The sequence below is a fragment of the Magnolia sinica genome, chromosome 16 (genome assembly GCF_029962835.1).
Source record: "Magnolia sinica isolate HGM2019 chromosome 16, MsV1, whole genome shotgun sequence".
Lineage (NCBI taxonomy): Eukaryota > Viridiplantae > Streptophyta > Magnoliopsida > Magnoliales > Magnoliaceae > Magnolia > Magnolia sinica.
Genome location: NC_080588.1, coordinates 21,134,509 through 21,158,566, shown reverse-complemented (window position 1 = coordinate 21,158,566; position 24,058 = coordinate 21,134,509). Strand labels below are relative to the sequence as shown.

Sequence of the window (24,058 nt, the reverse complement as noted above, 5' to 3'; positions counted from 1 at the left end):
AGAAATCCTATCCGTTCATCCGTTTTGTGAGTTTATTTTAGGACATGATGCCAAAAATGAACCGTTTCCAAAGCTCAAGTGGGCCGAAAACATGATAATTGAATGTCCACAGTTGAAATATTCATGGGCCATGAAAGTTTTGAATCATGCTAATATTTGTGATTTCATTTCATCCTTATAGGAATGAAGTTATTAATGGTATGGATGGCACGTAAACATCACTGTCAAACTCAGGTAGGTTTCAACGGTAGGAACTTCCCTAACCACATTTTCCTTTAGCACGGCCCACTCGAGCTTGGTTCATTTTTGGCATAGTCTTGAAATGAACTCACAAAACTGATGGAAGGGGAGGATTTCTCACAAACATCACAGTGGGCCCCATCTGGGTTCCCGCGTAGGAACTCCCTGCGAAAGGTTTTCGTAGGAAATCCGCGTGCATCTGGGGTGGGAACGACGTAGTGAGTAAACTCTGTGGGGCCACTATAATTCATGTATTTTATCCGCTCCATCCATCCATTTTACCGTTTAATTTTATGATTTTAGCCCAAAAAGTGAAGCATATCCAAAGTTCAAGTGGCCCACTAATGGTCAATCACCATTGTTTCCTATGATATGGTCTACTTGATTATTGGATCTGATTAATTTTTTGCATAATGTCCTAAAATGATATAGAAAAACAGATAGACGGGGTGGATACTGGATATAGTTGTCTTAGTTCAATCGGACAACGTCAGTGACAAAAGCACAAGACGAAAAAGGGGAAAAAGGTTGGCGCACTATGAAACTACGAAATCGTGATAATATCAATCACTATTTTTTTAGAAATATAAGATATTTGTATTATCCATGCCCGTGATCAATTGGGACTAGATTTTATCCAGAATTTCTAACCTGAGCAGAACATTCTAGTGACATAAGTTGTTGTTTCAACGACATCCACTGTATTTTGAATGTCCCCACCAACAGCTTTGGAAACGTGATTGGGAGGGGAAAATATTGTCCCCAATGCACATTCTGCAGTTCTTAGCTGATGAAATAGGATCTTAGGATTTTATTTTATATTTTTGTGCATTTTTAACCATCAAATACATGTCCACAAATCAGATCAGCAGATAATCAAATAAGTATGATAATTGGTTTATGATACACCTAAAACATGTATCCAAGGACCCGTTTACCAACTCAGGCAGAAATCACCCAGGACCGAAACCTTTAGAAATTAGGTTAAAGTTATCAAGTGCTAAACTAGAATGCTTATGAAATTAGCACTAATCACTTTAAATAAGATCTGCAAGACTTAAAACGTGGAGTATCATTGACGCTACATTACCCTGAAATCTAGAATCCATCCCTAAACTCGATTGCTCTCGGGAGCACACCAAAACTCCATATCGGACCTGGACCGCACGTCGAAAGTCCGATTACCCCGAAACTATACGGATATGACCGCATTACTGGACTTGACAACCCTCTCGGAAATCAAGTCCTAATTGTTTCTAGAAATGCACAACTTGAGCCTGGAGCAAAGTGTGTGAGAAACGTGAAAATATTTAGAAATAAAATCCGAATTTAAGTAATCTGAGTCGTGTCGCTTGCGGGTCAAATATAAGGATTCAGACCGTTAGAATCTGACCCAAATACACCCTCGGATCAGGAGAAATGTCCCACACATGTCGGTGTACTTGTGACCCTGATCGAGTGACCGTGACCGTTGAACTGAAACTGGTCCGCCACGGCTGATTTGTAAATCTGATCGGAACGAAAACTTAGCCTGACTTAGATCCATGGTCAGGGAGCTTAAGTCCAACCGCAGGCAGAAAAGTGGCCACCAGAAGTGCTCCGTTGGATCGGAACAGTCCGTATTTGGATATAACCTAAGTATACCTTGGCCTTGGGGCCATTCCCATCAAACCTGGGCCTATATAAGGACCTTCAAACCCTCTCTCTCTCAACCCATACGAATTTGAGAAAACCCTAGGAGAGAGAGAAGAGAGAAAGTGAGAGTGAGAGTTAGAGATACTTCCTGGGATTCGATCCCGCTACTCCACGCACTCAACCGCTATTTCTGTATCGCTATACAGGCGATTCCGACTCCGTACTTAGGTAAGAAAACCTAACCCTAATCTGTTTTAGGGTTTCAAATAGTGTAAGTTATGAAATAACTAACCTAATTCATGCTATAGGTTGTGTATCCGCCGTTGACAAAGGCTTAGCTTTAAAACTGAGTTCGTTACGAGTCTACCGGCGAAAGGTGCGGACTATAAACGTATAGTTATGGTTTTCAAGGTCGGTTAATTGTTTATTACTGATGTGGGTGCTATTTCACATGCCAAATGCGATGTTTGTTTTGCGTTTCAGATATATATGAACTATATGGAGTTTAGTGTATTCCATGTCTTTGTAGAAAGGGTCGTATACGTATGGAATTTGAAAGTGTGTTTGTCATGATTAATTGTGGTGTATTTATGTTAGTTGTATGTGTAACAACTCCTTGGCGAAAGGATTTACCCTAAGACGTGCTATCACCAACATATGTCATGTATGTTGGAATATGTAGTCTAAGTGTTTGTAGAAATGTCTGAATGAACAAGTGTGTAATATATTGTACTTTATATGGGCGTTGAGAAGAGATTCTCAACTACCTTAACGATGTGTATGATTTCCTCTATGTAACTTATATTCTTTGTCTATTTTACTTAGACACTACTTATGTGTGAATTATGTTTTGCTGATTTGGCTTAATCTTATTCATGTTTTATGCACTAATACAAATGACATTTAATCATCATTAAATATGTTGCATAAGTGATGCGTTGGAACTCGGGAGTTGGAGTTTTACTCGACCCCCGATTTTCAGGGCATTACAAGTTGGTATCAAAGCATGATTTGGATTAAACTGGACCTGGGTTATGGTCACACGATGTACGCTGACGCATTTAGACCTAGGTGGGTGTGAGAAAAATGTAGAAACAAGCTTAGGTTGCCTAGTTTCACCAATTAGCGAAATTTACCGAAAACGATCGTTGAGATCGGGTCTATACACATCCATGATCACTTGAGTCAACCCCGAACCACTTCTAGAATGTCAATCGATGGATTTAGACCATGATTTACCCAATCCCAGCCTTCAACAATCAAGAAAATGCGAAGTTATATCAGAAAACACTCAAAATGACCCGAAACGACTCAAAACGGAGTCGGGGCCAAATCGGCGCAGTTTGGGGGGACCCACTGTGGACCCTGTACACCATCGGCACCCCAGGATGGGGGTGGCCACCGCCCCACCATGGCGGCACCACGCCTACCACGGTGGAACGCGGTCGGGTTCGGCTGGGCCTGTCGGGCCGCTGCGGGCCGGAGTCGGGCTGACCCCTAAACTCATGTGGGGCCCACCAAAACACGTGGGGATCCCTATTTCTTTCCTTTTTTCCCTCTTTTCCTTCCCTACACCCTTTCAAGCTCTCCTTTTCCTTCAAAAGTTATTGTTTCTCTCTCAAATCTTCCCCCATCCACCTATTTCATCATTTTCCTTCAACACATACACCCCTCCACTGTTTCCAATCAAAATCCTCTCCTATCTCTCACTTTTCCTTCGATTTAAGTACACAAATCCCTCATTTGTGTCTCACATACCTTCAAGTTCAATAACCCATCCTTTTTTTCCACCTATCATTCCACTCCAATGGCTCTATTCGAGCTTATTACGGCCATCTTCTCTATTTCCACCTTCCTTTCTCTCATGGGAAGGAAGCGGGCTCCTACGGATGAAGCCGGGCCTGGTCGCCCAACCCGTCCAAAGAGGAGAGCGGACGTAGAGGCAAGTATAAGCGCCGCCCGTGAGCACAGGTTGAAGCGGGACCTAGATCCCCAAACCCCGATCGAGAGAGCGCTACCGATAGGCTTCGAATACGGTCGGTTTGGTGGCCGCAAGGTTGTACTTGAAGCCCACATAGACGAGAGGTTGTTTGGATTACACTCGATTATGGACCGTTTGGTGGACGTTGAGTGGGATCCCATGTTTGAAGGTAAGTCTCCCACATGTGAGAATACAGTTCGTGCTTTCTACGCCCATATCCGAGACAGACCCATCACTAGAGCCTCTCCAGTTCACTGTTCAAGTAAGGAGGCAGGAGCACACAGTCAACGTGGATCTGGTAGCCCAGATTATTGGGATTCCACGTGGTGAGGTACACGCCAATGTGAATTTTTTTAAGAGTGTGTGAGGAAGAGATCGCCGGACGCAATACCTCTGCGGCCAACTGGCTCCCTAGATGCCAGGAAATTGTCTCCCATCGACGAGATTGACAGATGACTTCCGTTTGCTTCACCACATTTTTACGTATAATGTGCATCCACGGTGGGGTAACCGCACTGAATGCACTCGTTTGATGGTAGACTTCTTGTACAGGGTTGGACATGGGGACAAGTTGTGCCTGCCCACGTTCGCCCTACTTCAGATAATTCAGACCGTATGCTCTGTCAGGAATGACGTATCACTCCCGTTCAGCCGGCTGGTATGTAAGATTGCTCGAGAGGTCGGCTATAGACTTAACATGGATGCTATTTCGTCGATCTGGTACATAAACGATGCTACGCTTAACAACATGGGAATCGGCCCTCGACAACATCAAGCCTGACTCGACGAGTACGGGGAGGAGTCCGATAGTAAGGGGGAGGAAAGTATTGATCTAGAGGAAGAAAGTGAGGGAGGAAGTGGTAAAGAGATAGAGGAGGAACAGGAAGAAGAAGAGGAGGCTCAGGACACGGAGGAGAGCTCCCCTCCTACGGCACTGGGGCATGACACTGATCGAGCTGCTAGGGAAGCCCGCTTAGCTCGACTTGAGGAGGGTCAGGCTGCCCTGCGACAAGAGATTATCGATGTCCAGACCCTCGTAAAGCACAAGTTCAAGAAGGTGACCCGTACCTTAAAAACTATTGTGTTACCTGCAGGATAAGGGCGCCCCTCCTCCGTTGCCAGACTCGGATGTCTAGTCATCCATGCCGTTGCCCTGTAGGTTATTTTGTTGCTGTCTTAAATTGTGTGTGTTTTAATGTTGGCGAGCTTAGTAGTAGTGTAGGTGGAAAGTATGTTGTGCTAGTTGGCTTGTTTTAACGTTTGCAGCTTTACTTGTAATAGCTCATATGCGTTTCCTGTCATGATTCATGTTATGACATATCTCATGTAATTGTGACAATTTTGGTAAATGAAATGCATGAAGTTTCTTTAAGTTGTGTGTAAATACTGTGTGGTTGAGGTTGTGGGCATGCTGAATTTGACCCGGGTTGCGCCCTATGTTGTATATAGGGAATGCCACCTAAGACCACACGGAGTGCGACACGTCTCACGCTTGGCGATTCGTTTGACGCGGCACCTCCCCTATGCATAGCCATAAGGACCCCAGTTCGGGCCCGTCTCCCACTGACACCATACTGGACTCTCAGTCGGCCACTGGCCCCACTAATGGGCCTACACCTGTTGTACCACTGGTTCCAAAGTAGAACTGTGCATCCTCCTCGACGCCACCTGTATCTCAGTCGGCTCCCCCTACTGATAAGTTGGAGCAGATGATGTTATTGATGCAGTAGCAGCAGCAGCAGCAACAGTTTTTGGCCACCATGGTGGGGATTTTTGCCCAGAGCATGGGTGTGGCTTCGCCTGCTCCATTTACACCCCCTGCTGGGAATGCAGGTGCCAGCGGCCACTTTGAGCGATTCCAGCGCTTACGGCCCCCTACCTTTGCGGGTACTCACAGACCCGAGGAGGCCGAGTATTGGCTTGACCGCATCTCTAAGATGCTAAAGCCGCTGCACTGCACAGAGCCCGAGCAGGTGGAGTTGGTCACCTTCATGTTCGAGAAGGAGGCCAGCTTATGGTGGGATAGTGTCCTCCGTACTGTTGCGGTTGGACATGTATGGACGTGGGCAGATTTTGAGACCCGCTTCCACGAGAAATACTATCCCATCACCTATCCCACGAGAAGGAGAGTGAGTTCCTTCGCCTCCAAAAAGGAGGGATGTCAGTGGCAGAGTATGAGAACAGGTTTACAGAGTTGGACAGGTACGCCCCGTTGATTTTGGCAGATGAGCCGATGCATATGCGGCGTTTTTCTGAGGGCTGCGACCAGATATTAACTCGAAGATGTGTTGTGTTAGCATACCTAACTATGCTGAGCTAGTGAGCATGTCCATGAGAGCTGAAAAGGATGGGGACAGGCAGTCCCGTATGCGAGCACCGATGGCTCCTAGGCCGTGACCAGAGATTCCGTGCAGACCATTCCTTGGGAAGAGGCCACGGGCATATTCGCTGCCGAGGCTGACGGCTTCACCTGCCCCTGTGAGGCAACCTGATGTGTGGTGTGCCTACTGCAAGAGGCCGAGCCACACGGAGGTGAACTGCTTCACCAGGATGAGGGATAGCGGCTTCTCACCGCCCCAGAGGATCAACTGCCAGCTTCCCTAGGTTATATCGGCACCACCTCTACGCACGGCACCAGCTCATCCATTGTTCCGGCCACCTGTACCTCGATCTAGGCCGCCTCAACGGTCTATGGGACCTCAGCCCAACCGTTTTCAATAGGCTCGAGTGCACTCACTTATAGTTGAAGCATCAGAGGCAGCACCTACGCCACCTATGGCTTTTGATGTTACGACACATATCCAAGGTACTCCAGTCTTTTTTTTAGTGGACGCCGGGTCCACTGTCTCTATCATATCGTGCACAGCAGTCAAGCGGCTAGGGTTAGAAACTAGTCCTATGGTTGGGGTGAGAATCCTTACCGCCACAGGAACTTTCTCGGATGCCACCAAGATCTATAAGTGGTGTTCGATAGATGTAGGGAGCGGGACATCGCTCCTCGACTTGATTATCACCCCATTGCATCATTATGATGTCATTCTCGGGATGGATTGGCTCACTAAGGTAAAGGCAGAGATTGACTACGATTGTAGAGTGGTGACAGCTTACGGACTAGAGGGCACGACCTTTACGTTCCCAGTACATGTCAGTTGGCCCTATCGCATTGATTGTTATACTTCCATACTAGAGGACGCTCATGGTCCAGCACTTGAGGGCACTCCTGTGGTCCAAGAGTTCTCAGACGTGTTCAGGAAAATACCTGGATTACCCCCTCAGCGTGAAATTGACTTTACGATAGACCTAGTGCCTGGTACGATACTTGTATCTCTTCCGACCTATCGCATGACTCCATGCGAGATGGAGGAGCTGATGAAACAGATCGATGATCTGTTGGATGTAGGCTTTATACGACCCAGCGTGTCTCCATGGGGAGCACCTGTGTTGTTTGTAAAGAAGAAGAATGGATCTTTGCGATTATGTATTGATTATCGCAGATTGAAACAAGTGGCGGTGAAGAACAAGTATCCTTTGCCCAGGATAGATGATCTGTTTGATCAGTTGAAGGGGGTAAAGTATTTCTCGAAGATTGACTTACAGTCGGGGTATCACCAGTTGCGCGTCAGGGATGAGGACGTGCAGAAGATGGCCTTCAGGACCAATTTTGGACACTATGAGTTTCTCATAATGTCGTTTGGCCTTACGAACGCTCCGGCTGTGTTCATGGACTTGATGAACAAGGTATTTCAACCATTTCTGTTCCGATTCGTCATTGTGTTTATTGATGACATCCTAATATACTCTAAGAGTCGGGAAGAATACGAGGAACACCTGTGAGTAGTCTTAGATACTCTGAGAAAGAACCAGTTGTTTGCACAGTAAAAAAAATGTGACTTCTAGAAAGAAGAAGTCAAGTTCCTGGGATATGTGTCGTCCAAGGAAGGGATAGCTATGGACCTTGCTAAGGTAACCACAGTTCAGGACTGGGAGCAGCCTGGTTCGGTTACCAAGGTGAGGAGTTTCCTTGGTCTGGCAGATTACTATCGACGATTCATTCGGGATTTCTCGAAGATAGCTAGACCTTTGTCTCAGTTGACACGAAAGGATCTGAAGTTCGCCTGGAATGAAAAAGCGGAAGCAGCCTTTCAGGAGTTGAAAGATAAGTTGACGTCTGCCCCTGTGCTAGTATTGCTAGAGCAAGGGGTCAAGTATACGATATACACGGACGCATCTCGCGTCGGTTTGGGCGGTGTTTTGATGCATAAAGATAGGGTTATTGCCTATGCATCGCATGATAATTGAGGAAACATGAGGAAAACTACCCTACACACGACATGGAGTTGCCATCATCTTTGCCTTGAAGATGGAGGCATTACCTCTACGAAGAGGAGTTCGAGCTCTTTTGCGACCACAAGAGCCTCGAGTACATATTCACTCAGCAGGACCTAAATATGAGGCGGCGACGATGGATGGAGACCTTGAAGGACTTCAAGTTCAAGTCTCTTACCATCCTAGCAAGGCTAACCTTGTGGCAGACGCGAACCGCAAGAAGGCATTGGCATTTGCGGCTCCATTAATGGTAGCAGAGTGGAACATGGTAGAGTTCGTGCGAGACTTTGAGCGAAAACTTAGGGGAGCCGTATGAGGGCATCGCACATATTCGAGTACAACCCCTCATTGATGACAGATTATTGCGGCTCGGGCACGATGAGCTATTGGAAAGATGAGAGGGCAGTTAATGCAGATGAGGACTCGGAGTGGAGAGTTGGTACGGATGGGGGCTTACGTTACCGTGGCCGCCTATGCATCCCGAACCTCCCGACTTGAGGAAAGAAGTTCTTGAGGCCGCTCACGATTCTAGGATGGCTATACATCTAGGTCGACGAAGATGTATCGTGACATGAAGAGGTCGTTGGTGAGACAATATGAAGGCTCACATAGCGATTACGTGTCCCATTGTCTCACGTGCCAGCAGAGCAAGGCAGAGCATCGCCGACCTCTGGACTACTTCAGCCCATCCCATTGCCGAGTGGAAGTGGGACTTCATCTCTATGGATTTCATCTCAGTCTACCGAAGACGAGGAAGGGTTATGATTCCATATGGGTGATCGTGGACCGGTTGTGAAATCGGCTCATTTCCTCCCTATCGAGTTTCGAACTCTGCAAACGAGTTGGTCAAGCTGTACATCAAGGAGATCATACGCCTTGCATGGGGTTCCTTTGGAGATCGTGTCGGACCGAGACATGCGATTTACTTCTATCTTCCGGACTCGCATCCAGGAAGCGATGGGTGTGAAGTTGAAGTTCGCATCGCGTTCCACCCACAGATCGACGGGCAAACGGAACGGGTGAATCAGGTGTTGTTATGCGAGCTTGTGCTTTGGATTTCAAGGACAGTTGAGATGATTGTCTTCCTTATGCAGTTCGCTTACAACAACAGCTTAGCATTGGCATGGCTCCTATGAGGCCTTGTATGGGCGCCGATGTAGAGCGCCGCATTGCTGGGAAGAGGTTGGCAAGAGCTTGATTGGCCCGGAGTTAGTTCGGGCGACTTCGAGAAAGTCGACATTATCAGCCGCCGACTTCTGACAAGCAAACATAAGAGCTACGCCGATACGAGGCGGCGACCGCTAGAGTTCGAGGCCGGAGATCATGTATTCCTCGGGGTTTCCCCTATGAAGGGAGTCCTTCGGTTTGGTAAGAAGGAAAAGCTTACGCTCACCCCTCGATTCATTGGCCCATTCTAGATACTTGATCGAGTAGGGGCGGTGGCGTACCACCTTGCATTGCCCACACCACTTGCGGGTGTGCATAACGTATTTCATGTTTCTATGTCAAGAAATACATTCCCGATCCTTCCCACATTATCGATGAGAGCGAGTGCGATTAAGCGAGGACGCTCTGCGACCGATGCGTATCCTGACAGGAAGGAACAGTGCTGCGTAGAAGTTATTCCACTTGTGAAAGTGTGGACGCATCACACGGAAGAAGAGACTACTTAGGAGACAGGCCGAGGTTCGAAAGAACTACCCTCATATTCTCGAGGAGTACGAAAAGGTGCTAATTTCAAGGATAAAATTTTTCTTTAAGGGGGTAGATTGTAACGTCTCGAAAAAATCCGTACAAGGACCCTAGTTCCACCTCAGGCAGAAATCACTTAAGACCAAAACCTTTAGAAATTAGGTTAATGTTAGCAAGTGCTAGATTAGAGTGCTTATGAAATTAGCACTAATTACTTTAAATATGATCTACAAGACCCAAAACGTGCAGAATCATTGACGCTATGTTACCCTGAAATTTAGAATCCAACCCTAAACCCGGTTGCTCTTGGGAGCATCCTAAAACTCCATATCGGACCTGGACCGCACGTCGAAAGTCCGATTACCCTGAAACTATACAAATATGACCACATACTGGACTTGACAACCCCTTTGAAAATCAAGTCCTAACTGTGTCTAGAAATGCACAACTTGAGCCTGGAGCGAAGAGTGTGAGAAACGTGAAAATATTTAGAAATAAGAATCCGAATTTAAGTAATCTGAGTCGTGTCGCCATGGGGCCAAATATAAGCATTCGGGCCAGAATCGACCCAAATACACCCACGGATTAGGAGAAATGTCACTTACATGTCGATGAACTTGTGACCCTGATCTAGTGCCCGTGACCGTTAAACTAAAACTGGTCCGCCACGGCTGATCTGAAAACCCGATCGGAACGAAAACTCACCCATGAATCCATGGTCGGGAGCTTAAGTGCGACCGCACGTGGAAAAGGGGCCACCAGAAGTGCTCCGTTGGACCGGAACAGTCCGTATTTTGATATAACCTAAGTATACCTTGGCCCTGGGGCCATTCCCATCAAACCTGGGCCTATATAAGGACCTTAAAACCCTCTCTCTCTCACCCCATACGAATTTGAGAAACCCTAGGGGAGAGGAGAGAAAAGAGAGGAAAAGAGATAAAGTGAGAGTGAGAGTTGGAGATTCTTCCTGGGATTCGATCCCACTACTCCACGCACTCAACCGCCGTTCCTGTATCGCTATACAGGCGATTCCGACTCCGTACTTAGGTAAGAAAACCTAACCCTAAACTGTTTTAGGGTTTCAGATAGTGTAAGTTATGAAATAGCTAACCTAATTTATGCTATAGGTTGCCAATACGCCGTTGATAAACGCTAAGTGTCTAAAACGAATCCGTTACACGTTTACCTGCGTAAGGTGCGGACTATAAATGTGTAGGTTATGGTTTTCATGGCTTTAAATGTCGGTTAATGGTTTATTACCGATGTGGGTGCTATTTCACATGCCAAATGCGATATTTGTTTCGCGTTTTAGATATATATGAACTATATGAAGTCTAGCGTATTCCATGTATTTGTAGAACAGGTCGTATACATATGGAATTTGAACGTGTGTTTGTCATGATTAATTGTCGTGTTTATGTTAGTTGTATGTGTAACAACTCCTTGGCGAAAGGATTTGCCCTAAGACGTGCTATCACCAACATACGTCATGTATGTTGGAATGTGTAGTCTAAGTGTTTGTAGAAATGTCTGAATGAACAAGTGTGTAATAAATTGAACTTTATATAAGCGTTGAGAAGAGATTCTCAACTACCTTAACGATGTGTATGATTTCCTCCATGTAACTTATATTCTTTGTTTGTTTTACTTAGGCACTGCACATGTGTGAATTCATGTTTAAGTTGAAATCCATCAAATGCTCACATGCTTGTATGATTGGAATTGTTGATCCATTACTGTTCTGATTAGCTTGCATGATTATCTATTATAATTGAATTTGTTTGGGACTACGGAATAGTCCAGGCAATCGGTAACAGGCACTGAATAGGTGACTGAGGTAGTCTCGCCACATAGGGCGTGATCGATGAATCGAGCCGTACTTGGGATTTCGGCAGAGTTAGGCCACACGAAGTGCTTACGCACTTCATGTCGGCCAACTCAACGTGCGCTCGTACTAGTGGAGCTCGTCAAGTAACCCGATTGACGATGTATGTTCACCATGTATGGACGCTCGCTTGAATCTAAGGTACCAAACTCACCGGTGAAAAATCCTTTTAAACATTGGTACCTCGATCCGCTAAGACTCATGAGCCGGGCATAGTGGTATGAGACACCGTGGTCGAGCTGCCGGCCAACGCTGGGTGACGAGCCTCCCATAGTGACCAAAGTGAGCAACCCGGACTCGTGAGCCGAATACGGTGGTATGAGACACGTATTCGAGCCGTCGGCCTACACTAATAAGGTGACGAGCCCTTTGTAGTGACCTCAAGCGTACGCTAAGGCTGCGTAGAGGCGACGAGCCCTTACGTAGCAACAGGAGTACAACTAGGCCTGCACCGATAAGGTGACGAGCCCTTTGCGGCAACCTATAACCATATCATCGTATGAGATTTACTAGGATTGATGACCCTAAAATGGATCACCGTTTAGGAATTGATATAAGGGAGGTACCTTAGCTTCCCAATCTTCCGTATGAAAAGGACTAATAAGAACTTGGTAATTACGTTCATGCACCGCACCGCATGTGCCATTTGGCGTTGGGCAAAGCACCGAGGAAGTGACTGACATGCGTGACCGTTAGATGAAGATCACAGAGAGAGTGTAGGCGAGGGCATGCATTATTTATACATACCATTCTTGCATTAACTAGAATACTTAGGAATGTTTGATTGTATTGCTTTATCATTCTTGCTTGGTGAATTGATAACATGTTAACCTTTGCTTTATTGTTCCACTACGTTGATCACTCACTCCCTACGTGCGATCGAAGGGAAGGAAATACGAGAGGGCTAGAGGGAGAAGGAACAGCAGGGGATTCAGGGTTTGAGTCTCTTGTCAGTCTTCCTCTTATTGCAAATTTCCCTTTATCCATGAGGATCTCTATCTACTACTATTCATGGTTTGCCATGCTGTGTTTCGATTTTGCTAGACAGATTGTAATTGCAGGAGTTTGCATTTCTGTTCATTTGCAGTGGATCATTTCTTAAAACCATATAGATATATTTTATTTGCAAATTGTGATTGCCCTAGCTGTTTTGCAATGCATGGATAATCCCTACATATTGGTTTCTTGCTAAGTATATGCAAAGCAATGGATAGGTTTTTTTTTTTTTTGAAAGGTAACATTGTTTTAAAGAGCAACAGAAAAACAGAGGAGAAACAGCATCTGCTGAGATGGCAGAGACCATTAAAGCTAAAGGGAAAGAAAATCTACATTGAACCCATCCAATATGGGAAACCCATTCTGCAATCGTGCACTTAATCAGGGAAGACAGAAGGTGTGGAGCCCGCTCTTTGTTCTGAAAACATCTATTGTTCCTTTCCATCCAAACGGCCCACCAAATAGCCATTATAGTCATGCGCCAAACCCAGGTATGATATTTTCCTATGCCAACGCCATGCCATGCCTTAAGGAGAATATCGACATCTTTAGGAAAGCACCAATGGACGTTGAAGCAGGGGAGAATGTCAGCCCAGACGGAAGAAATAAGGCAGTGGATCAGAAGATGATTCACCGTTTCTTCTGCAGCAAGGCAATAAATGCAAACATTGGGGAGGATCAGTCCTCTTTTCCAGAGATTGTCAACTGTGAGAATCCTGTTGTTTCCAGCCAGCCACCCACCTGCACCTTTGGAGGAATGTCGTATTTCCAAAAGGAGTAAGGGCGCTGTGGATAGGAAGCACCGTTTGAGCTGATACAGCTATAGCCAATGGATAGGTTTCTCTTTCAGTAATGTTGGCTATCCTCCCGAGTCTGGATAGGATGAATATGATGAATGCATTCCATGAGATCCACAAGATCCTTAACTTCCCAGTCCTCAAGGTTTCTTCTACTTTGAATATTCCAGACTGTGACGTTCGCTTCCATAGTGTAATTGCCAGATATGAAACTATTTTTCTTTGCTGCGATCCGGAAGATAGAGGGGAATCTATCTTTCAATGGGGATTCACCTATCCAAATGTCAGACCGGAAACAAACAGAGTCACCCCTACCCACTTCAAAACCAATACCTTGCAGGACCACTTCTTTCATGCGGCAGATATCTTTCCAAATTGAAGAGACTCTGTGAGGAGAGACCTCACTCGTCCACCATCCTCCCACAGAAGTCCCATAATTGCCCTTGATAATTTTATTCCATAGACTATTCTTTTCGTTGCCAAACCGCCAGATCCACTTACCTAAAAGAGCCCGATTCATCAGCTTTAAGTCTTTTATGCCAGCTCCACCATCTTCGGTCTACGTGCAAACCTTCTTCCACTTCAAGAGAGGAAACTTGTTGTTGTCTTCCCTTCCCTGCCATAAGAAGTTACGACGAAGGGCGTCGATAGATTTGAGAACCGTAGCTGGGCATTGAAAGAGCAACATGAAATAGGTGGGCAGATTGGAGAGCGCAACTTTGATAAGCGTGAGGTGGCCCCCGCTGGATAGCTAGCGGGATTTCCAAGCAGCCAGGTGGTGGTGGAATCGCTGAATGACTCTTTCCCATTGATGGTTCTTAGGTCTACCAAGACATAGAGGGAGGCCAAGAAAGGAAGTTGGGAACGATCCTGAAGAACACCCCAGCAGCTCAACTAGGCGATTGACTTCAAGGGGTTCCAGATTGATCCCAAAAATTCTGGATTTGAACATATTCACCCTCAGGCCTGTGACTGCTTCAAAGCATCTGATTGTAGTCCGCAGGTTGGAGACATAATCCGTGGATGCTTCTGATAGAATCAGAATATCATCCGCAAACTGGATGTGGGAAAGAGGAGTTTGGATGCCTCTCATTTGGATTCCGCTGATAATTCCCTCCATCTGTCCTTTGTGCAGCGTCGCGGAAAGAGCCTCAGTGATGATGAGGAAAAGAAAAGGGGATAACGGGTCGCCTTGTCTGAGTCCGCGCGTACTCTTGAAAAAGCCTTTCAGGGCTCCATTTAAAATAACTGAAAAATGGGCCGAACGAATGCATTCCTGGATCCATCTTCTCCATGTCATACCGAAGCCCATGCGAGTCATCAGATATAGGAGGACATCCCAATCAACATGATCATATGCCTTTTCCATGTCCAAGTTACAGAAAATAAATTTCTTCTTTGATCGGTGGCAGGAATCGAGGCATTCGTTTGCAATGAGGGCTCCATCAATGATTTGTCTGCCTAGGACGAAGGCACATTGGTTGGGGGCTATAACAGTACCTATAACTTTCTTCAGGCGATTGGCAAGCACCTTGGCCAAGATCTTGTACAGGCTTCCTATGAGACTAATAGGTCTGAATTCCCTGAATTCAGACGCCCCTGGGAACTTTGGGATGAGGGCCAAGAAAGTCGCCCCGATGCTTCTCGATAGTCTTCCCAACTCCATGATTTCATCCTTAAGCAAGTCCCAAAAAACTGAAGGACAATAACGGGGTAACCGTCGGGTCCAGGAGCCTTGTTTCCACCTAGATCCATGACTGCCTTCTTTACTTCATCGAAAGTAAAGCTCACTTCCAGGAAATTAGCATCCTCAACGCTCAAACATTGAAGTGGAAGGTTATCCAGCCGAGGTTTGGACCAGTCATCTTTCTGCAGCAGGTCTTGGTAGAAGGATATTGCTTCATTTGTGATCGTATCTTTGTCCTCTGTTCGATCTCCGTTGATAACCATACTGCTGATGCGGTTAAACCTAGCGTGCATACTAGCAATGCTGTGGAAGTATCTCGTATTCCTATCCCCTTCTTTAATCTACTTCGCCCGAGCCTTTTGCTTCCACAACGTTTCTTGTTTAGGGACTTTAGCTGAGAGGGCTTGAATGAGTTGAATTCTTCTCGCTAGGCTATCTTTCAACATTGGACTGGTTTCTGCTTGGGCATCAATCTTCTGAATCTTCAGCAGGATCGAGTTGCACTCTTCTTCCGAGCACCGCCTTTCGTCCTTAGCCCACTGCTTGATTTTTTCTTTCAACAATTTTAGCTTGGAGTGGATTCTGTAGCCCCCAAAGCCGTTTAAGTGCAACTCTTTCCACCACTCAGACACCTTTGCTTTGAAATCTGCAACATGAAGTCAGGAAATATCAAAACGGAATGACTTGGGACTCCAATCTCCCTCCTCAGCAGATAAAATAATAGGCCAATGATCAGACGTGGTCCTGGGTAGGACAGACTAGGAGGAGAAAGGAAGGCAATCCAGCCACTCGGGAAATAATAAAACGGTCCAACCTGGACAAGATGGGGTTAAGCCTCTCATTTGTCCAGGTATATCGAGAGCCAAGAAGCGAGAGCTCAACCAGCTGATTGATGTTGATCCAGTCGGAGAAAGCGGTCATGTGAGATTTAGTGTTGATACCAGACGATTTTTCCGCCGCAAATCTGATACAATTAAAATTACCTGCGATACAGATAGGGCCACTGAAGCCTTGAATGACGGAAGAAAGTTCTTTCCAGAAGTCTTCCCTATAATCGTTATTATTGGGCCCGTAAACTGAGCAGATAAGGAAGTCCGCCGCCAAAGCACTACTCGACAAAGTAGCTGAGACGGAGAAATTACCAACAAAGCTATTCTGAAGAGTCCAGAAGGCTGACCTCCACGCGATAAGGATGCCCCCAGAGATGCCTAAAGCACCTTTTTCCACCCATTTTATATCCGAAGCCTTCCAGATGGTCTTCATCTGACGGTCATCAACCTTTTTAACTTTGGTTTCCTGAAAGCAAAGAATCTGAGGGTTACATCTACTACAGGAATCCTTAATAAGACTTCTCTTCTGCTTCGAACCCACCCCTCGAACGTTCCAAGAGACGATTTTCATGATTCGACTATACCTCCCTGTGAGCCCTCAGCACCTGACTCAGTCGATGCTATACATTTGCTACCCATCTTGTTGGCTTTCCTGTTTGTTTCCCTTTTTCTGCCTGCCTTTGAGAATCATTTCTAGGGGGTTTTGTTGGGATCCAACGGTCTGCCTCTGTTTTCTACACATTGGAAGAGGGCTAGGAAATCCTCCGGGCAGTCACCGAACGATAACCCGAAAAGTCTCCCAATGTGATTCATCGCATGAAGAATCCATATATTCCTTTGAATTTTCTTGCTCAATATCTCCCTCTGCTCTTCCTCTAACAGGGTCACTTGAGGATTGCCATTTCTGAGGGGCTCCGCAATAATAACGTTGGCGCCTGCCGGGTCTTGGAACAAAGAAAGGAGGTTGATATCGGAGTCGGAGATGGACTGGGATTGATTTGAGGGTCACTGACGATGATGGAGATTGCTGGTGGGAGGACGAGTCGTCGTCGAACATTGGTTCTTCGGACGGGATGTCGAAGGGGGGATTAATTGCAGCTGGAGGTTCATATCTTCCTACGAGGCGAGCCCTATTGTTTTGGAGCTGCTCTGGACAGCGAGAATTCGCTCACGATCTGAGACTGCTGAGGACGAGGGAGAGATATGATCCTGAGAGGAGAGGGGATGGTTTGATATAGGACCCGGACGAGGTGTTCGGTTCAGATCAAAAGGTGAAGGCTCAGACTGAGTAGCAATCGTTGAAGCAATTTCCAAGGCTGTGGGCTCTAGGAAGGAATGAGGTTCCGTAACTGGTCCGTACTCGAAACCAGGACGACACGTAGCTTCGGAAAGGTCTGGGGGCTCGATCGGAATAGGTGGCTGAGAAGAGGCCGTTGGATTCTTGCCACGCGGTATGATGGTGTCGTCAACACTGCCACTCCTCTCGATGCTATTAACTGTGCCCACACGTGTTTCCGTATCGAGCCGCGAACCGTCATCGCCGATGGGCTCTATGGCTTGATATGTGCCACGTAGCTCTCTCAAGACATGCACTTTGACCGGGCATGCGTCTCGAAGCCGGGAGGGGGACGGAAGCTTGCCACGTGGTAATCTATCTGGCTGTCTCACAGCTGGGCGATTTCGAAAAACACCTACCTCACTGATATTCTCCAGTGATCTGCGGGCACACCGAAAAGACATGACATCCTCTTCCCTGCCGGCAATGAGATTTATCTTACACCGCCATAGGTCTCCCCAACGCGGAAGGGGGGAGTTTGGCTCTTGCCTTTGGATCGGAAGGTTAATAGATCTTTCTTCCACGATGATAGAGATGTGGTTAGGGAGAGGCATACCTTTCCTTCTACTGATACGAACTCTTATCACTCCCATTTCCACTCCCCGTTTTGTCTTTAGATCTAATTCCACAAACGAGCCAAGGCAAGATGCTATTGCGAGGAAGAACTCTTCATTCCACAGTTCGATAAACATGAGCAAGAAGAATTCAAAAGCAACAAGGAAACCCTAACTAGGGTTTCACCTCCTTAATGATTTATAAAAAGTACAATTAAAGACCAGATTCACCCCTGAATCGCCTTTGACCCACACCTCGTTATAGCCTATAGGACGCAGGCTAAAAGAATCCAGCGCGGATGTTAGTGCATTCGTCAAACCAGTCATTTATATGGTTTATGGTCACCCCCTCATGCGCCACAATCACGAACATTTCCGATAGGGCTACCTTAGCGTTGAGAACCTCCTCCTCATTGATCCGGATGAAGTTGGGGTTAATCTTGCCTCCATCGAGATGAGTATTTACCTGCTCCAGAGACGGTTCGGTTGGGGTAGGTGTCTATCAAGATTTCTGAGACGAACAAAGGAGGGCGTCCCGGTAGGGTTGAGGATTCTGGATTTCAGTAGCTGGTATCTTCTTAAAAGATGGAATGTGGGTCTTCTGCGTGCGAGTCTGATTTCTCTCGGGTCCATACCTTGCTCACTGCACGAGGAGTTTCACTCCCTCGAAGCTCTCTCCATGCAGCATGTCTACAGCACGAGCCTGCAGCATGTCTACAGCTCAATTTCAGAACTCATTCTGATGAGAGCAAAGCCTCTATATGCTCCTGACTTTTTGTCCCTGGGCATAATGACGTCCATGACTGCCCCTGCTCTACCAACCGATACGGATACGGGGGCGTAACGGTGATACGGGGGCGTAACGGCCCGTAACGGTGCAAAATTTTTTTTTTGCCAAAAAAATATGAAAAATATGGATTAAATCCGGAATATTCTAAGCATTCCAAATATGCATTCATTTATAAATTGGAACATGTTTATGGTGGTGTAACGGTCCACTCTTTAGTGAGAAGTTGTATCGGATCGTCTGATGAATTTATGAACCAGATAACCTGAATTTGACTACAAATTTCATATATCTAATTTTCTAACTATCTACTATCAATTATAGATATATTAGAATGAATGTAATATGAAAATATCTTACATTTAGGTGTTTGCAATTATTTTTGAGGGCCAAAATTCATGCGTAAATAGAAAAAAATATAAAATGGCACCCCAAATATGTAAAATGCACATTAACATGTTCTACTATGATTAACACATCATATGGCATCATTAAAACAGCAAAAGAATCATTAAAAAATGATTTTTCGAATTTTTAAAAAAGGGCCGAAATAAATGCGTAAATAAAAAAATATAAAAATATATATAAAATGGCACCCCAAATATGTAAAATGCACATTAACATGTTCTACTATGATTAACACATCATATGGCATCATTAAAACGGCAAAAGAATCATTAAAAAATGATTTTTCGAATTTTCAAAAAAAGGGCGAAATAAATGCGTAAATAGAAAAAATATTTAAAAAATATAAAATGGCACCCCAAATCTGTAAAATGCATATTAACATGTTCTACTATGATTAACACATCATATGGCATCATTAAAACAGCAAAACAATCATTAAAAATGATTTTTCGAATTTTCAAAAAAAGGGCCAAAATAAATGCGTAAATAGAAAAAATATAAAAATAATATAAAATGGCACCCCAAATCTGTAAAATGCACATTAACACGTTCTACTATGATTAACACATCATATGACATCATTAAAACAGCAAAAGAATCATTTAAAAATGGTTTTTCGAATTTTCAAAAAAAGGGCCAAAATAAATGCGTAAATAGAAAAAAATATTAAAAATATAAAATGGCACCCCAAATCTGTAAAATGCATATTAACATGTTCTACTATGATTAATACATCATATGGCATGATTAAAACAGCAAAACAACCATTAAAAACTGATTTTTCGAATTTTTAAAAAAGGGGCCAAAATTCATGCGTAAATAGAAAAAAATATTAAAAATTATTAAATGGCACCCCAAATCTGTAAAATGCACATTAACATGTTCTACTATGATTAACACATCATATGACATCATTAAAACAGCAAAATATATTAAAAAAGTATAAATACCTATTTTTGACGAATTTCTGAAAAATGGACCACCGAGCTTTGATTCAAAAATCTATAATATAATTTTTTTTTCTATCAAATACCTAGCTAAGGTTGGTCGAAATTAGTAGTAGAAGGAGTTAGAAACAGTTTGGAAGCAAGAGGTTTCAAAAAACAGCAAAAACAGAGCTAAAAAAAAAAAAAAAAAAAAGTCACCGTATCGGCCGATACGGGTACAAAAAATCGAATCGGCCGCTCATCCTGATGAGGGCGAAACCCCTGTAGAGACCATTGCTTTTATCTCCAGGCATAATCACATCCATAACTACCCCAGCCCTTCCAAAAACTCTTTCGAGGTTCAAGGGGAACCAACCCGTAGGAAATCCCTTGACGAAAAGGTTGGCAGAGAGTCGTATTTGTTCTTCTGCCTTCGGTCCCGGACTTTCCTTTCCACCCGAATCCATTCTTCTGTTTTCTTTCCCCGCTCGAGCTCTCCTATATCCTTCTCGATTAGATGTGCAGCCTCCTCAAACGAATATCCTTCTACTTTGGTAAATTGGATGGAGGAAGTAAGAACATGCAAGCAGTTTGTTTCTCTTATTTTGTCCACTACCATTGGGCAATGTAAATTTCATGTTCTGTTTGAGCAATGGATCCAGTCCCAAGCTATTATGGGGAGTCTTTCCCTCTATTGTGCATTTTTAACCATCAAATACATGTCCACAAATCAGATCAGCAGATAATCAAATAAGTATGATAATTGGTTTATGATACACCTAAAACATGTATCCAATTTCTAAGGTTTTTTTTTTTCAAAGTGCCTCCATATCATCTCTCGCGCTCTACCAGAGTATTAAAGTTTTTTCTCATTGCTATCATACAACATTAATTGAGATGATTTCATTAAGTTACATACGACACATCATACATATTGTTCGATGCCTGCCATTGCATATCATTTCAAGGTCATTCGGAATGAATTCCAATAGCAAGGTTTCAAAACGGAATGAATTCCAATAGCAAGGTTTCAAAACACAAGCATATTCTTCATGGTAGATGCCAATTCCTCATACTAGGAAAAGTATCAAAGACGGTATTATACAATGCTTAGGGCGAGAGTTCTGACAGTAAGCTCGAGTTTTCAGTTCCTACAAGGGGAGCCCCTGTTTCAGTGACCCAAACCATTAAAAATGACATTGCAAAATGCACTACTAAGCAACTGTCACAGTATTTATGGAACAATGACATTGCAAAACCACATCACAATTCAAAATCACTATCAAAGCTCAAGCACCCGAGATCAGAATAGTTACCAAAACAAGGATCGGAGTAGGAAATACAATATATTCAACAGCTGCAAAGATTGGAAACAGCAACCCGGAATGCATTTCTACCTTGTTTTAAGAATTCACATGTTTTACTAGATCTATAGTGAAAAACATTCCTCAAAATTGAGGGGAAAACAATGCGATTCAACAATTACTCAAAAAATGACAGCAATGCAATAATGAAAGTTCCCCAGAAAAAATAAATTTAAACACAACATCAAAAAAACAAAATCCTAATAAAAAGGCAAATAAACTATGATTTCCCAATCGGTTGAAAAAAAAAAAAAAAAAAGCAATAAGTATAGCCATTTCCCTGAGAAGAGGTTTCGGAAAGAAAGAAAAAAATTGAAATAAATAAGCAATACTCAGATTATGTTTATTTTCCAGAAAGCCACTGCAACTTCAACCAAATGAAGAAAAAAATAGAAATCCATGAAAATTCAAAGGTTTTTAATTGCAATTTCCAGATCTTATAAAAAAGGCGATTGTTAAAAGAATTTCTATAATGATAGAAGCAATTATCGACAACAATAAAATCCAAAAATAAAAAATAAATCAAGCCCATGTAAATGAATAGTTTGGTTGATTCTTAGGCTAAACAAATCAACAGGTGGGCCATAAAAGTGGGCTCACGTTTTCAAAATGCTTGTAATGTAGGAAAAAAAAAAAAAACTTGAAGTAAGATATCCAGGCAAAAATTTCCCACAGGAGTGACTCTTGTTGGCAAGGATAGGTTAAAGAGAAATCACAAGCATAGGAAGCTGCTTCTACCAAATTCTGCATTAGCAGTTAAAATCTCAAAGTGGGACATTATTAAAATGGACCAATATCAAGGGACTGTTTAAAACCAGATATCTTAACACTTCGATGTACCCTCAATTTCTCACCATTTGACAACAGGCAAGAATCCAGATGCAAATGGAACTTGGGACTGTTTGAAACTGGATATGTTAACAATGCAGTGGGCACTCAATTTCAAAACACCTGAGGACGTGCAGGAATCTCAATGCAAATAGAAATTGGGAGTGTTTAAAAAACCATATGTTAAAACAGATTTGGGACCTACTTGGGGACAAGTTGCACTGACCAACAAGCCCCACTTATACAAAATGAACAATGGAATGGCATTGATATAAATTCTATACATTATGTCACCACTGTTTCATGTGGTGTGGTCCCACTATGATGTAAAACAGATTTGGGCCCCACTATGATGTATTTGTTTTATCCACACCATCTATCCATTATTCTAAATCATTTTAAGTCATCAGCCCAAGGAGTGAAACAAACATTACAGTGGCCCAAGGAGTTTTTTAATGGTGGACTTTCAATCATTACTATTTTGTGTGGTGTGGTCCACCTGAGATTTAGATATGCCTCATTTTTGGAATCAAGCCCTAAAACGATCCAAAATAATGAATGGACGGCATGAATAAAAAAAAAAAAAAAAAAAAAAAATACAAGATGGTGGACCCCATAGACCGTTGGACATTACCTACACCTCTAGCCAAACTGCCTCCGTCAAAGCCGATAGAAAAAATAAAAGAAACAAAGAAAGAAAGGAAAGTAAAGGAAACCCAAAAAAAAAAAAAAAAGGAAAGAAAGAAAGGGGTTTTCTAACCTTGCCGAAGCTGGATCGGAGAGGGAGAAGGAGACACTTGTGAAAATTTGTGTATTCTCCAAAAATTGGCAGCTAGTTCAATCAAGAAAAAAAAATCAAAATCTTCTAATCAAATGAAAAAAAAATAGTAATTTAAAAGATTCTGCTCATCCTCCTACTGATTCATGTCAAATCCACACTAGAGCACATCAGGATCCGATCAAGACCCTAACATTTCTTAAAAAGCTTATGAAATCATGCAATTTTCAAAGAACTAATAAATCAAAAGGATCTACTTTAACAGATTGAAACAAATCGCGATCCAAAAGTGTATTCCAGTAGAATTAGCTTGTTTTTCCCATCGATTCATGAGAATGAACAGATTGATGGAATCAACTCACTCAGAGGCTAACATCTGAGGAAAACCTGATGGTAAACTGGAGTGGAGAGACCACAGCCGTCGATTCAGCTTTCAGCACACATGAGATCACCAATCAACGGCACGAATTCGAGATGAATAAGTAACATTGCCAGGATTGCAGCGCTCCTGAAACCTTCTCTCCATCGATCCTTCTCCTACTCTCTCTCTCTTGGAATCTTTTGCTTCTCATTCAACTTTCATTGAGACAGAAGGGGTTAAAAAACTAACCGTGGTTCAAAGACTAAGTTTAAGCTTCGGTGAATACTAATTACAAACGTGTGATTTTCAAGTGCCAAAATAAAACGCACTACACGTGCCAACATAAAAACTTGTTTAGGATCAAAGACGTTCATACAGTGAAACATACTGCTTAAATTATTATTTATATTCATCAGATTGAAATAACGAATTCAAAAAATGATTAGTTTAAAAATAACAAGGAACGGCAAAAAATTCACATGTTTTCTATGTTAGGGTCCACTCCAACTTTGGATCTGCCTCATTCTTTGGATCATGCTCTAAAATGATCTCTCCAAATGGATAGACGGTGTGGATATAATACGTACATCATAGTGGGGCCCACAGAACTTGGTGACGTCACTTCAGTAACAAGTCTCGCTACTCAA

General features: G+C 43.7%; 1 protein-coding gene across 1 annotated transcript in view; it reads right to left on the bottom strand.

Annotated features, from left to right (window-relative positions):
- Positions 1-23,596, bottom strand: part of LOC131228951 (uncharacterized) — a 50,654-nt gene extending 27,058 nt beyond the window's left edge. The window contains exon 1 of the mRNA XM_058224785.1: positions 23,413-23,596. The gene's annotated coding sequence lies outside the window, so the exon portion shown is untranslated. The remainder of the gene's footprint in view (positions 1-23,412) is intronic.
- Between the last annotated feature and the right edge of the window lie 462 nt (positions 23,597-24,058).